Source organism: Pleurodeles waltl, chromosome 8, assembly GCF_031143425.1.
Source record: "Pleurodeles waltl isolate 20211129_DDA chromosome 8, aPleWal1.hap1.20221129, whole genome shotgun sequence".
Lineage (NCBI taxonomy): Eukaryota > Metazoa > Chordata > Amphibia > Caudata > Salamandridae > Pleurodeles > Pleurodeles waltl.
The window spans coordinates 82095321-82108039 of NC_090447.1; positions in this window are offsets into that span (position 1 = coordinate 82095321).

Genomic DNA, 12719 nt, shown 5'->3' on the forward strand with positions numbered 1-12719 from the left:
ACCGGCCCATTTGTAAAATTCCCTAGGAAAGCCATCCTCCATGGGTGATGGGAGTGTAGATATGGCCTGCGCTATCTTGATCCTACTGATCTCCCCATCCAATAGGGTTTGACCGTCATTCGATAATCGGGGAGGCGAAGGCCCTACAGGAAGGCCTCTATTTGATTAGAGCTAGCCACAGTTTCCTGAGTGTACAATTGTCAGAAGAATGCTGCAAATTCATTATCAATATCCTGCAGTCGAGTGAGTAGCTCACCGATTGAGGAATAAATCGCGGGGATAGCTTGTTGGCCAGCCTTTCCCCCCTGTTCATAGTGGTGTCCCTGCAGCCGTGGCAGCGCATATTCTTCCTGGGATGTATACAATTCATTGAGGGCCACACAAGCTTGCTCCAGGCGTTGGCGCACTGACAGAGAGGGATGGGCTGTGTATAATTGAGTGAGAGACGCAATTTTGCCTTCCAGTTCTGTTTGGCGAGCTATCTTTTGTTTATTAGCCAGTGCTGCATCGCTCATCATTTGCCCTTGGATAGTTGTCTTCACAGACACCCACAGTACCCGCTCAGATGAAACTGAGCCTTTGCTGTCCTGTATGTAGGTGGAGACATGCACCCGTAGTTGTGATTTGCCCTCAGGTTACAATAGCGATGAATGGCTAAGCACCAGGGTTTACGGCCCGGGGTAGTAAGACCTATGTCTACAGATAGCAGTATCGGAGAGTGATCAGACAGGGCAGGTTCCAGGATTCAAGAGACCCGGACATGGGCAGAGAAAAAAGTATATTCTCTATCTGTCAGGTGTGTATAAGCCTCCAGTGGTCCACCAATCCATGGTCTCAGGTCAAGTCTTTTTGCTGACATCTTTGGGACCAGTCCGGTCAGTAGGGGATGACACAGCCATCTAAGGTGCCGCATCCTTGGGTACAACACAACGTAGCATAACCATATCACATATAAGCATGCAGCAAAGTGTTCAGCCTTCCGACGGGGTAGGAGTGCAGTGGAGAAGTGTGGCACAATGGTAAGAGCGGCAGACCCTGATGCAGAGATCTGGCCCGGGACCAGGGTTAAATTCCCACCTCTGGGGTCTTGGGCTCAATTCCCTTGGACCAGATAATTCTCGCCTCAGTGCCTAATCTAATTAATGGGTCCCACTCTGTAACTCTGGGCAAAAGCTTGCTTAATCTCCACAACGGCCCTCAAAGCGCTTGGATGCTTGGCTTCACCCTGGGGCTATCCAGGAGTGGGTGCCTCACAGGGAAAAGCCAGGAGGGGTTCCACAGCGGTATGCGTACAGCGCCTTGAGACCCTAGCGGGTGAGTAGTGCGCTATACAAATGCGAAGTTTACAGTTTTTTGTTTTTACAGTTCTTGCGGCCCCATCTCTGCCCCACAAGCAGGCAGGACCTGTATGGCCACAGAAATCTGAGCTAGAACAAGGGTAGGTTTCAGAGCGGAACAGGACTTGTATCTGTCTGAGGGCTGAATATAGTGCGCCATTGTTTGAAATGCCTGGTCCCTGTCACCGTAGGGTCTCGACAGTCTCTCAGGATCCCTGCCTCTATGGTGAAGATTGCCGTCACAACTATTCTGTCTATCCGGGGGAGCATGGTGGGATTGCGCAGCCGAGAGATCGCAAGACTGCCCCAAAGTCAAGCCCAAAGAGGTCATGTCCATGGCCTGAGCCGACAAACCATCCAGGAAGAGACGCAGGTCCTCCAGGTCATAAAAATCTTTTAACTTGCCATTTTTTGTGATCCACATTCTCGCTGGTTCAAATAGTCCATATTTTACGTCCAGTTGGCGAAGTCAAGGGCGGAAAGACAGAAATGCCTTGTGAAGATTGTTGGTCTCCTTTGAGAAGTCTGCAGCCATTCGGATCTTGTATCCCTCAGCCCTAAATGGACCATTAGAACAGGTCGTCATGAGGAGTTGGCGGGCCTGGCCAAGGCGCCGGAGGCAGGCAGTGATGGGACGGGGTCAGGATGAGCCATCCGGCCACTTAGGACCCAAGCAGTGTGCCCGCTGGAACTCCATTTGAGGGTCAAAGGCCAGGCCTGTGAGTATGGGGAGGGTGTTCCAGAGAAAGGTTTGGATATCCGATCCCTCCATATTTTCCAGGAAGCCGAAAAAGCAGACATTGGTGGTCATTACAACCCTGGTGGACGGTGATAAAGCGGCGGTAAGACCGCCAACAGGCCTGCGGAATTTTTTTGCTATTACGACTGTGGCGGAAACCGCCAACAAAGACAGACACTTTAACACTCCAACCGCCACGGCGGTACAAACAAACAGCTTGGCAGTCACCACCAACAGACAGGCGGAGGACAATGTACCACACACAGTATCACAACAGGCCAATCTGCCACCTTTTCCGGGGCGGATTCACCGCGGATAAAAACACGGCAGAAACAGGAATACCGAAGGAAAAATGCTCACCTCTACACACCCCACGAGGACGCCATGGATCCGGAACTCCAAATTCTACCTGCAATAGTCTTCCTGCTCCTCTACCAGGAGCACGAACGCCGGCGGCGAAGACCACGGGGAGTACTGCACCTACGAGACAGGGGAGGGAAAAAACAGGGACATACACACGCAACACTCCCACCCTCACCCACTACAACACACACACTAATGCATATCAATATATCACAGTTACCCCCCCCCAAACCCCCTGGAAGAATGCAAAGACAATAGAAAATGAGTGTAACCATTGTAATGTATTAAAAGCAAGTAGGGAGAAATATATATATACCCCATGTACAAAATATATACCAAGCATAGTAGTCCAGGTAGTGCTCTAATAAAGTCCGTGGAACACTGGGACCACACGGTATGGGCGAGGCCCACACAAGATCCCCGACCATGACGGAGAGAACACTGCAGGGGCATCAGAGAGCAACTAAACAGGCACCTCAGGGGGAGGGAAAGGGGGGGCACCTCAGCCGGGTGAGTGCACAACGCCAAATCCATGAGGGGGCCACATGCCCACTGTTCCATCCTGGGGAGTGCAAAGCCACAGTCTCTCAAGTCTCTACAGTGGGTGGTTTGCCCACTGTTCAATCCTGGCGAGTGCAAAGCCACAGTCTCTCAAGTCTCTACAGTGGGTGGTTTGCCCACTGTTCAATCCTGGGGAGTGCAAAGCCACAGTCTCTCAAGTCTCTACAGTGGGTGGGTTGCCCACTGTTCAATCCTGGGGAGTGCAAAGCCACAGTCTCTCAAGTGGATGACAGTCTCCAATGTTTCTGGAGGGGGCTTTGTGCCCCGAGTGCTTCATCCTGCTAAGGACAGAGGTAGTGGATGTGATACTCCACTGGTTCTGGAGGGGGCTTTGTGCCCAGAGTGCTTCATCCTGCTAAGGACAGAGGTAGTGGATGCCTTTCTCCACTGGTTCTGGAGGGGGCTTTGTGCCCAGAGTGCTTCATCCTGCTAAGGACAGAGGTAGTGGATGCCTTTCTCCTCATCCTGCTAAGGACAGAGGTATTGGATGCCTTTCTCCACTGGTTCTGGAGGGGGCTTTGTGCCCAGAGTGCTTCATCCTGCTAAGGACAGAGGTAGTGGATGCCTTTCTCCACTGGTTCTGGAGGGGGCTTTGTGCCCAGAGTGCATCATTCACCCCATGACGGACTCAGTTGCGTCAGTGCCCTTGCCACTCATGGGCCAGCGGTGCTTGAGCAAAAACAACAAGTGATGGACGGAATGCTGAACATTGTCAAACACTCACCCCCAGTCAAAGATCTGGGTTTAATCCATCGTTCTTTTGCTCAGCATGCCACCCACGTTTGGACCCAGCCATATGCAAATCAGTCTTGACCCTGTTCCTCATGGGAACAGTCCAGACCGAACTGCCAAGCCAGGTCCTCACTGGACCGGAAACAAGCATCCTGGGACCGGTTTCGGGGTTTCACCCCTCATCAGCCAGGCTAGCTTGAATCCAGTGGCATGGGAAGCACGGGACCCACGTCTGGGCATACCCTTCCCACTTAGGGCGACAAAGCAAAAACAACAAGTGATGGACGGAATGCTGAACATTGTCAAACACTCACCCCCAGTCAAAGATCTGGGTTTAATCCATCGTTCTTTTGCTCACCATGCCACCCCAGTTTGGACCCAGCCATATGCAAATCAGTCTTGACCCTGTTCCTCATGGGAACAGTCCAGACCGAACTGCCAAGCCAGGTCCTCACTGGACCGGAAACAAGCATCCTGGGACCGGTTTCGGGGTTTCACCCCTCATCAGCCAGGCTAGCTTGAATCCAGTGGCATGGGAAGCACGGGACCCACGTCTGGGCATACCAGCAAAAACAACAAGTGATGGACGGAATGCTGAACATTGTCAAACACTCACCCCCAGTCACAGATCTGGGTTTAATCCATCGTTTTTTTGCTCACCATGCCACCCCAGTTTGGACCCAGCCATATGCAAATCAGTTTTCGGGGTTTCACCCCTCATCAGCCAGGCTAGCTTGAATCCAGCGGCATGGGAAGCACGGGACCCACGTCTGGGCATACCCTTCCCACTTAGGGCGACAAAGCAAAAACAACAAGTGATGGACGGAATGCTGAACATTGTCAAACACTCACCCCCAGTCACAGATCTGGGTTTAATTCATCGTGAATGTTTGACAATGTTCAGCATTCCGTCCATCACTTGTTGTTTTTGCTTTGTCGCCCTAAGTGGGAAGGGTATGCCCAGACGTGGGTCCCGTGCTTCCCATGCCACTGGATTCAAGCTAGCCTGGCTGATGAGGGGTGAAACCCCGAAACCGGTCCCAGGATGCTTGATTCCAGTCCAGGGAAGGCCTGGCCTAGCAGTTCGGGCTGGACTGTTCCCATGGGGAACAGGGTCAAGACTGATTTGCATACGGCTGGGTCCAAACTGGAATGGCATGGGCAGCAAAAAAAACGATGGATTTAGGCCCAGATCACTGTACTGGGGGTGAATGTTTGACAATGTTCAGCATTCCGTCCATCACTTGTTGTTTTTGCTTTGTCGCCCTAAGTGGGAAGGGTATGCCCAGACGTGGGTCCCGTGCTTCCCATGCCACTGGATTCAAGCTAGCCTGGCTGATGAGGGGTGAAACCCCGAAACCGGTCCCAGGATGCTTGTTTCCAGTCCAGGGAAGGCCTGGCCTAGCAGTTCGGGCTGGACTGTTCCCATGGGGAACAGGGTCAAGACTGATTTGCATATGGCTGGGTCCAAACTGGAATGGCATGGGCAGCAAAAAAAACGATGGATTTAGGCCCAGATCACTGTACTGGGGGTGAATGTTTGACAATGTTCAGCATTCCGTCCATCACTTGTTCCGGCTGGACTGTTCCCATGGGGAACAGGGTCAAGACTGATTTGCATATGGCTGGGTCCAAACTGGAATGGCATGGGCAGCAAAAAAAACGATGGATTTAGGCCCAGATCACTGTACTGGGGGTGAATGTTTGACAATGTTCAGCATTCCGTCCATCACTTGTTGTTTTTGCTTTGTCGCCCTAAGTGGGAAGGGTATGCCCAGACGTGGGTCCCGTGCTTTCCATGCCACTGGATTCAAGCTAGCCTGGCTGATGAGGGGTGAAACCCCGAAACCGGTCCTAGGATGCTTGTTTCCAGTCCAGGGAAGGCCTGGCCTAGGAGTTCGGGCTGGACTGTTCCCATGGGGAACAGGGTCAAGACTGATTTGCATATGGCTGGGTCCAAACTGGAATGGCATGGGCAGCAAAAAAAACGATGGATTTAGGCCCAGATCACTGTACTGGGGGTGAATGTTTGACAATGTTCAGCATTCCGTCCATCACTTGTTGTTTTTGCTTTGTCGCCCTAAGTGGGAAGGGTATGCCCAGACGTGGGTCCCGTGCTTCCCATGCCACTGGATTCAAGCTAGCCTGGCTGATGAGGGGTGAAACCCCGAAACCGGTCCCAGGATGCTTGTTTCCAGTCCAGGGAAGGCCTGGCCTAGCAGTTCGGGCTGGACTGTTCCCATGGGGAACAGGGTCAAGACTGATTTGCATATGGCTGGGTCCAAACTGGAATGGCATGGGCAGCAAAAAAAACGATGGATTTAGGCCCAGATCACTGTACTGGGGGTGAATGTTTGACAATGTTCAGCATTCCGTCCATCACTTGTTGTTTTTGCTTTGTCGCCCTAAGTGGGAAGGGTATGCCCAGACGTGGGTCCCGTGCTTCCCATGCCACTGGATTCAAGCTAGCCTGGCTGATGAGGGGTGAAACCCCGAAACCGGTCCCAGGATGCTTGTTTCCAGTCCAGGGAAGGCCTGGCCTAGCAGTTCGGGCTGGACTGTTCCCATGGGGAACAGGGTCAAGACTGATTTGCATATGGCTGGGTCCAAACTGGAATGGCATGGGCAGCAAAAAAAACGATGGATTTAGGCCCAGATCACTGTACTGGGGGTGAATGTTTGACAATGTTCAGCATTCCGTCCATCACTTGTTGTTTTTGTCCAGCGGTGCTTGAGACAGCGGTGCCCTGTGCAGCGGTGCTTGAGACGGCGGTGCCCTGTGTAGCGGTGCTTGAGGCGGCAGTCTCCAATGCACGGACTCAGCTGCTGGCGGTCCTTCATGGCCCAGCGGGGCTTTTGTTGGTGGTCCTTCATGGCCCAGAGGGGCTTGTGCTGGTGGTGGCCTCCTGGTCAGCTGGGCCTGTGCTGGCGGTGGCCTCCTGGGCAGCTGGGCCTGTGCTGGAGGTGGCCTCCTGGGCTGGTGGGCTGGTGCTGGCGGTCCTGTCCTGGGCAGCTGGGATTGTGCTGGCGGTCCTGTCCTGGGCAGCTGGGCTGGTGCTGGCGGGCCTGTCCTGGGCAGGTGGGATGGTGCTGGCGGTCCTGTCCTGGGCAGGTGGGCTGCTGCTGGCGGTCCTGTCCTGGGCAGCTGGGCTGGTGCTGGCGGGCCTGTCCTGGGCAGGTGGGCTGGTGCTGGCGGTCCTGTCCTGGGCAGCTGGGCTGGTGCTGGCGGTCCTGTCCTGGGCAGGTGGGCTGGTGCTGGCGGTCCTGTCCTGGGCAGCTGGGCTGGTGCTGGCGGGCCTGTCCTGGGCAGGTGGGCTGGTGCTGGCAGTCCTGTCCTGGGCAGCTGGGCTGGTGCTGGAGGTGGCCTCCTGGGCAGCGGGGATGACGGCGGTCTTCTCTGCCATGCTGCTCTTCCCAGACTTGCCGGGTTTCTTGTGGCCCTTCCCCACCTTGGAAGGTGTCATAGCTGACTCCACACTCCAACCGGGACCCCTGGGAGCGGCTTTGGTGGCTGGAGTCTTCCCCCTCTCCCGCCGGGCACTGGCCAACTTCTGATGCTTCAGAGGTGGGGGACTGTCTGTGCTGTGGCTCCGTGCCACACTGGCTGCCCTGGTGGCCGGTGCACTCCAGATTCCGGTGACTACAGGCACCACTGGTCCCGGAGATGTTGTGGCTGAGGTGCTAGTTCGGGACCTATGAGACGGACGGGGTGGGGGAGGTGTGGGAAAGAGGTCAAGGTTGGACAGGAAACGTTTTTTTGACACACTGGGATGGGTAGCTGGAGGGGGTTTGGGAGTGGAGGAAGAGGTGGTGGTTGTAGGAGGTGTTCGTTTGCTGACTTTGGGTGAAGGTGCATGCGCTGGAGGCTGTCGTTAGGTGGATGGCTGTTGGGTGGGTGTGTGCCTGCGTTTGTGTATCTTGGGAGGTGGCATCACAGACACACTGGGAGAGGACACAGGGGACGTGTGAATGGTAGTGGGGGTGGTGACTGCACGTGAGCGGGGTGTGGTGGTGGGTGTGCTGGAGAGGGACGTAGTGGCTGTAGAGGTAGTGCATGCAGGTGTGAGTGTAGACGAGACAGGGAGGGAGGAGGGAGACGAGGAGGAGGGGGACACAGTGGAGGCAGTGGATGTTGGTGTGTCTGCATGTGTGTGATGCTTGCGTGAGTGCCTGTGGGATGTGTGGTGCTTAGGTTTGCCTGAGCTTCCCTTGTGTGTTGACGTGTGTGCATGCTGGTCTGTAGGTGTGCTTGGGATAGGCTGAGGTACAGGGGATTGGGTCGGGGTGGAAGAAGTTGGAGGGGGGAGGCTAGACACAGGGACAATGGCTGCCATCAGTGCTGAGGCCAGAGTCTGAAAAGCTCGCTGAAGGGCCGCCTGACCAGAATGAATGCCCTCCAGGAATGCATTTGTTTGTTGCAACTGCCTTTCTACACCCTGGATGGCATTCAAAATGGTAGACTGCCCAACAGTGAGGGACCTGAGGAGGTCAATGGCCTCCTCACTGAGGGCAGCAGGGGTGACTGGGGCAGGGCCTGAGGTGTCTGGGGCGAAGGTGATGCCCACCCTCCCGGGTGAGCGGGCACAGGGCGAAGGCTGAGGGGTTGCTGGGAGTGCGGTGCTGGAAGGGGTGGTGGCAGCTGTACCTGTAGATGGGGGTGGCACAGATGTTGCCGCCACCACAAGGGAGATCCCATCAGAGGACGAGTCCGTGTCACTGGTTTCAGCTCCAGTCCCCGCCGTGGAGCTCCCCTCGCACTCCGTCCCACTGGTGAAGTCCGAGTCCGTAGTGTGGCCCTCCATGGCCATGTGGGATGCAGGCCCCTGGTGCTCCGGTGCCACTGCTCCTCCGCCTGATGATGCTAATGCACACAAGAACAGGGAGACCACAGAAAGGGAGGGACAACAGAAGAAAGACATGTTGAGTGCATGCATTACCGCTACCGTTGGCGGACACGACAGACACAGAAGCCCCCCGCTCTTGGGCTCCACTGTTCAATTCCTGGGAAATGGGCTACAAGGCTATGGCTATGGATGACATCTGCACACATAGATGACACAGGGGCATGACTAGGTGTACTTGGCACTCTACAGAGGTGGGGTGGGGTGCCACATGGCCTGCCTTACGGAGGGACCTTGCCTACGGAACTCGCCCTGGCCTAGGGAAACCCACAGCCCACCTCCCCCACCCAGACCCCTCCACTGCGTGCAAAGTCAGCAGAATGAGAGTGTACTCACCCCCTTGTTGCTGCTGTGATGCCCTCAAGCGCCCATCCAACTTCGGGTAGGCCACCGCCAGGATCCTGAACATCAGGAGGGTCATGGTGCGACGGGCACCCCTCCCACGTTGGGAGGCCATCCCCAGCTGAGCCTCCGCCGTCTTCTTGCTCCAGCGGCGAATGTCCTCCCATCTTTTCCGGCAGTGGGTGATCCATCTGTGGTAGACCCCCAGGGTCCGGACGTCCTTGGCGATGGCACGCCAAATATGTTTTTTCTGGTGGGCGCTAACCTACATGAAATGTACAGGGGGAAGAGTAAGTTATTACCAACTGACAGGTGCCTTTTCTGCAGGAGGATGGTCCAGATGGAGGTGTTGTGGCAGCTGTGGAGCCTGTGGACACTGAAGACGAGGAAGCAGAGGAAGAATACATGAACAACAGGGACTCAGTGATCCAGCAATATTTACAGTGAGACACAGGTAAGAGTACAGACCTGCCTACTACATGTACTTATACACTACTGCCTCTCTACTGTTTGTCGTTTACTGTTCCTCCTGCAGGCGCTGGGTCTCCTGAAACTTGGCCAGTACCATTGCCATCGTCTCCTGGGAGTGGTGGTAGGCTCCCATGATGTTGGAGAGGGCCTCGTGAAGAGTGGGTTCCCTTGGCCTGTCCTCCACCTGTCGCACAGCAGCCCTCCCAGTTGCCCTGTGTTCCTGGGCCTCCGTCCCCTGATCCGTGTGCCCACAGCGGCTGCCCCCAGGTCCCTGTTGTTGTTGGGGTGGTGGGTTAGCCTGGGTTCCCTGTAGTGGTGGACACACTGCTGGTTGACGTGTCCTGGGTGCGGAGGTATGGGCCCGCTGGGTGGGTGCTGTGCTGGTGTTTCCAGAGGAGGGAAGCTCTGTAGTGGCCTGTGACTGTGTGATGGGAACCGACTGTCCCGAGGTCCCCGATGGGCCGGGCTGGTTATCTAGATCCAGTTGGACAGAGGTGCTGTCATCACTGTGGGCCTCTTCTGTTGGTGGTGTGGACATGTGTGGACCCTCCTGTCCGGTGACGTTGGGTAGGGGTCCTGCAGGGGTATAAAAGGATGTTTATTACATCTGTGTGTGGCATGGTGTGCAATGGGTAGGTGACCGTGTACCCCAGTGCTAGCATTCCTGTGTGGGACCTTGTGTGATGATGGTTTAGGGGGGTGTATGGGTATGTGCAGTGGGCATGCTTTAGTGATGGGTGGACATATGTGAGGAGTTGGAGTGCTGGGGGTGAGGGTGGGGGTATGTGCTGGCATGCGGGTAGGGTGGGGGATGTAATAGTTAAGATTTGTCTTACCAGAGTCCATTCCTCCACCTACTCCTGCGAGGCCCTCAGGATGCAGAATCGCCAAGGCCTGCTCCTCCCATGTTGTTAGTTGTGGGGGAGGAGGTGGGGGTCTGCCGCCAGTCCGCTGAACCACCAGGTGGTGTCTTGAGACCACGGAACACACCTTCCACCGTAGGTCGTTCCACCTCTTCCTGATGTCATCCCGATTTCTTGGGTGCTGTCCCACTGCGTTGACCCTGTCCACTATTCTTCGCCATAGCTCCATCTTCCTTGCAATTGAGTTGTGCTGCACCTGTGATCCGAATAGCTGTGGCTCTACCCGGACGATTTCCTCCACCATGACCCTGAGCTCCTCCTCCGAGAACCTGAGGTGCCTTTGCCGTGCCATGGGGTGGTGTAGGTGAAGTGTGGGGTGATAAATGTGCTGATCTGTAGTGGGGTGTTGTGTGAGGTGCGTGGAAGTTCTGTGGGTGATTTTGTTGTCGTAAGGGTTTATGGGTGATGTGGGTGTGTGTTTTATATTGTATTGGGTGTGTGGGAGTTGTGTGTGTATGTGTATCAGTTGTGTGTATTTCTATTTATCCAATGTGGCTGTGTTTTGTTAATGTGTGTGTATTTTGAGCGCGGCGGTGTGTACCGCCAATGGAATACCGCGGTTGAAAGACCGCCGCATGGATTCGTGTGTCGTGATAGTGTGGGCGTATTTCTGTTGGCGTGACGGGGGAGGTTTTGTTTTCGCCAGTTTATCACTGACCTTTGGTATGACGGACTTGTGTGGGTGTCTAGATTTTGGCGGATTCAGAACTGTGGGTCATAATAACTGTGGCAGAATTCCGCGGCTGCAGCGGTGTGTTGGCGGTCTTCTGCATGGCGGTAAGCGGATTTTACCGCCAATGTTGTAATGAGGGCCATTATCTCTTCGACTCCTGTCTTCCAAGTCAATAAGCTTACTGAGGAGTAATAGGATTTCTTGATCTCGCTCTGGCATGGGGTTGAGATGGTTTTCCACTGCCTTTATGTGCTGTTCCAGCCGTCACATGAGACTGACTGGAAACCTGCGATGTCCAGGCCGATAGATTTAGTCTCAGCCGCTAGCGAGGAGTTAGTGAAGTCCATTCCCTCCGGCCTACGATCACCACTATGACTTCCCTGGAGTATACGTTCCATGGTAGTTTCCTGTGCTGGGCAAGCTGTGGTGGTGGGCATGTCCGCCGGATGTGGTCCCTTGACAGAGTCATCTGGCGGGAGTGCTGGAGGGCTTCTGAGAAAAGAAGTTGCTGTGCTGGTTTGCTAATGGGTTTACCAGCGAATTTGCTGGTGGGCATCTCCAGTCTGGGCTCATTAGATGAAAACTGTAGATTATGGCACTAAAAGTCAGTTGTCTGGGCCCGGGTGCATGCACAGATTACAGTATGCCAGGAGGAGCAAATCCGCAAGTCACGGCCACAGAGGTAACTGGTCCAGTTCAGGACCTGGCCCCACCATGTGCATTCCAAGTGGAGGCCAAAGGTCAACCTCAGGAAGTGGTGTCGAAGTAAGCCTCAGCAAGGCCTACTAGTGCAAGGGGTTTGCCCTTCTCTGAACAAAGTCCTCAGACCATATAGGAAGAAGTTGGCACAGACACTGAAATAAAATACAAAGTTTATTAAACCTCATGAGGTGGTACCACAGTTCAAACAGCACCCTTCGATAATGTTTGAAGTAGCACACTGAACTAAGAGAGCATGGTCATTTTATACCCACACAGGGGCTAAAAGAAGGTGGTACAGTTATAGAAGCAAGACTTACATACATATAAGATCATATGGAAATGCACAGTCGACAGGTAGGAGGGGCTAACAGTTTTCAAGGACAGAGCACATGGCGAGCACATGGCAGCATGTGGCAGAGATAATGGCTGCCATGAATACAAAATGAATTTCGCGAAATGTTCACAATAGTTGCTAAATACAAGATGTCTTCTGCTGATGCTTAATCTAATCGCTACTAAATTACAACAGACGACCCTTTCAGCATTAGCTGAAGACATTCGTCTTTCTGGGATAATCTAAATATTCATCTTGTATATTTATGCTCATCATTTCAGCTATTTCCTTATCTAACATGTGTTGTGCTTTCATTTCTGTAATACTTCTTTTGGTAGGCATACAAGCAGTATTTGTCGCCCTAAGTGGGAAGGGTATGCCCACACATGTGTCCAGTGCTTCCCATGCCACTGTATTCAAGCTAGCCTGGCTGATAAGGGGTGAAACCCTGAAACCGGTCCCAGGTTGCTTTTTTCCGGTCCAGTGAGGACCTGGCTTGGCAGTTCGGGCTGGACTGTTCCCATGAGGAACAGGGTCAAGACTGATTTGCATATGGCTGGGTCCAAACTGGGGTGGCATGGTGAGCAAAAAAACGATGGATTAAACCCAGATCTGTGACTGGGGGTGAGTGTTTGACAATG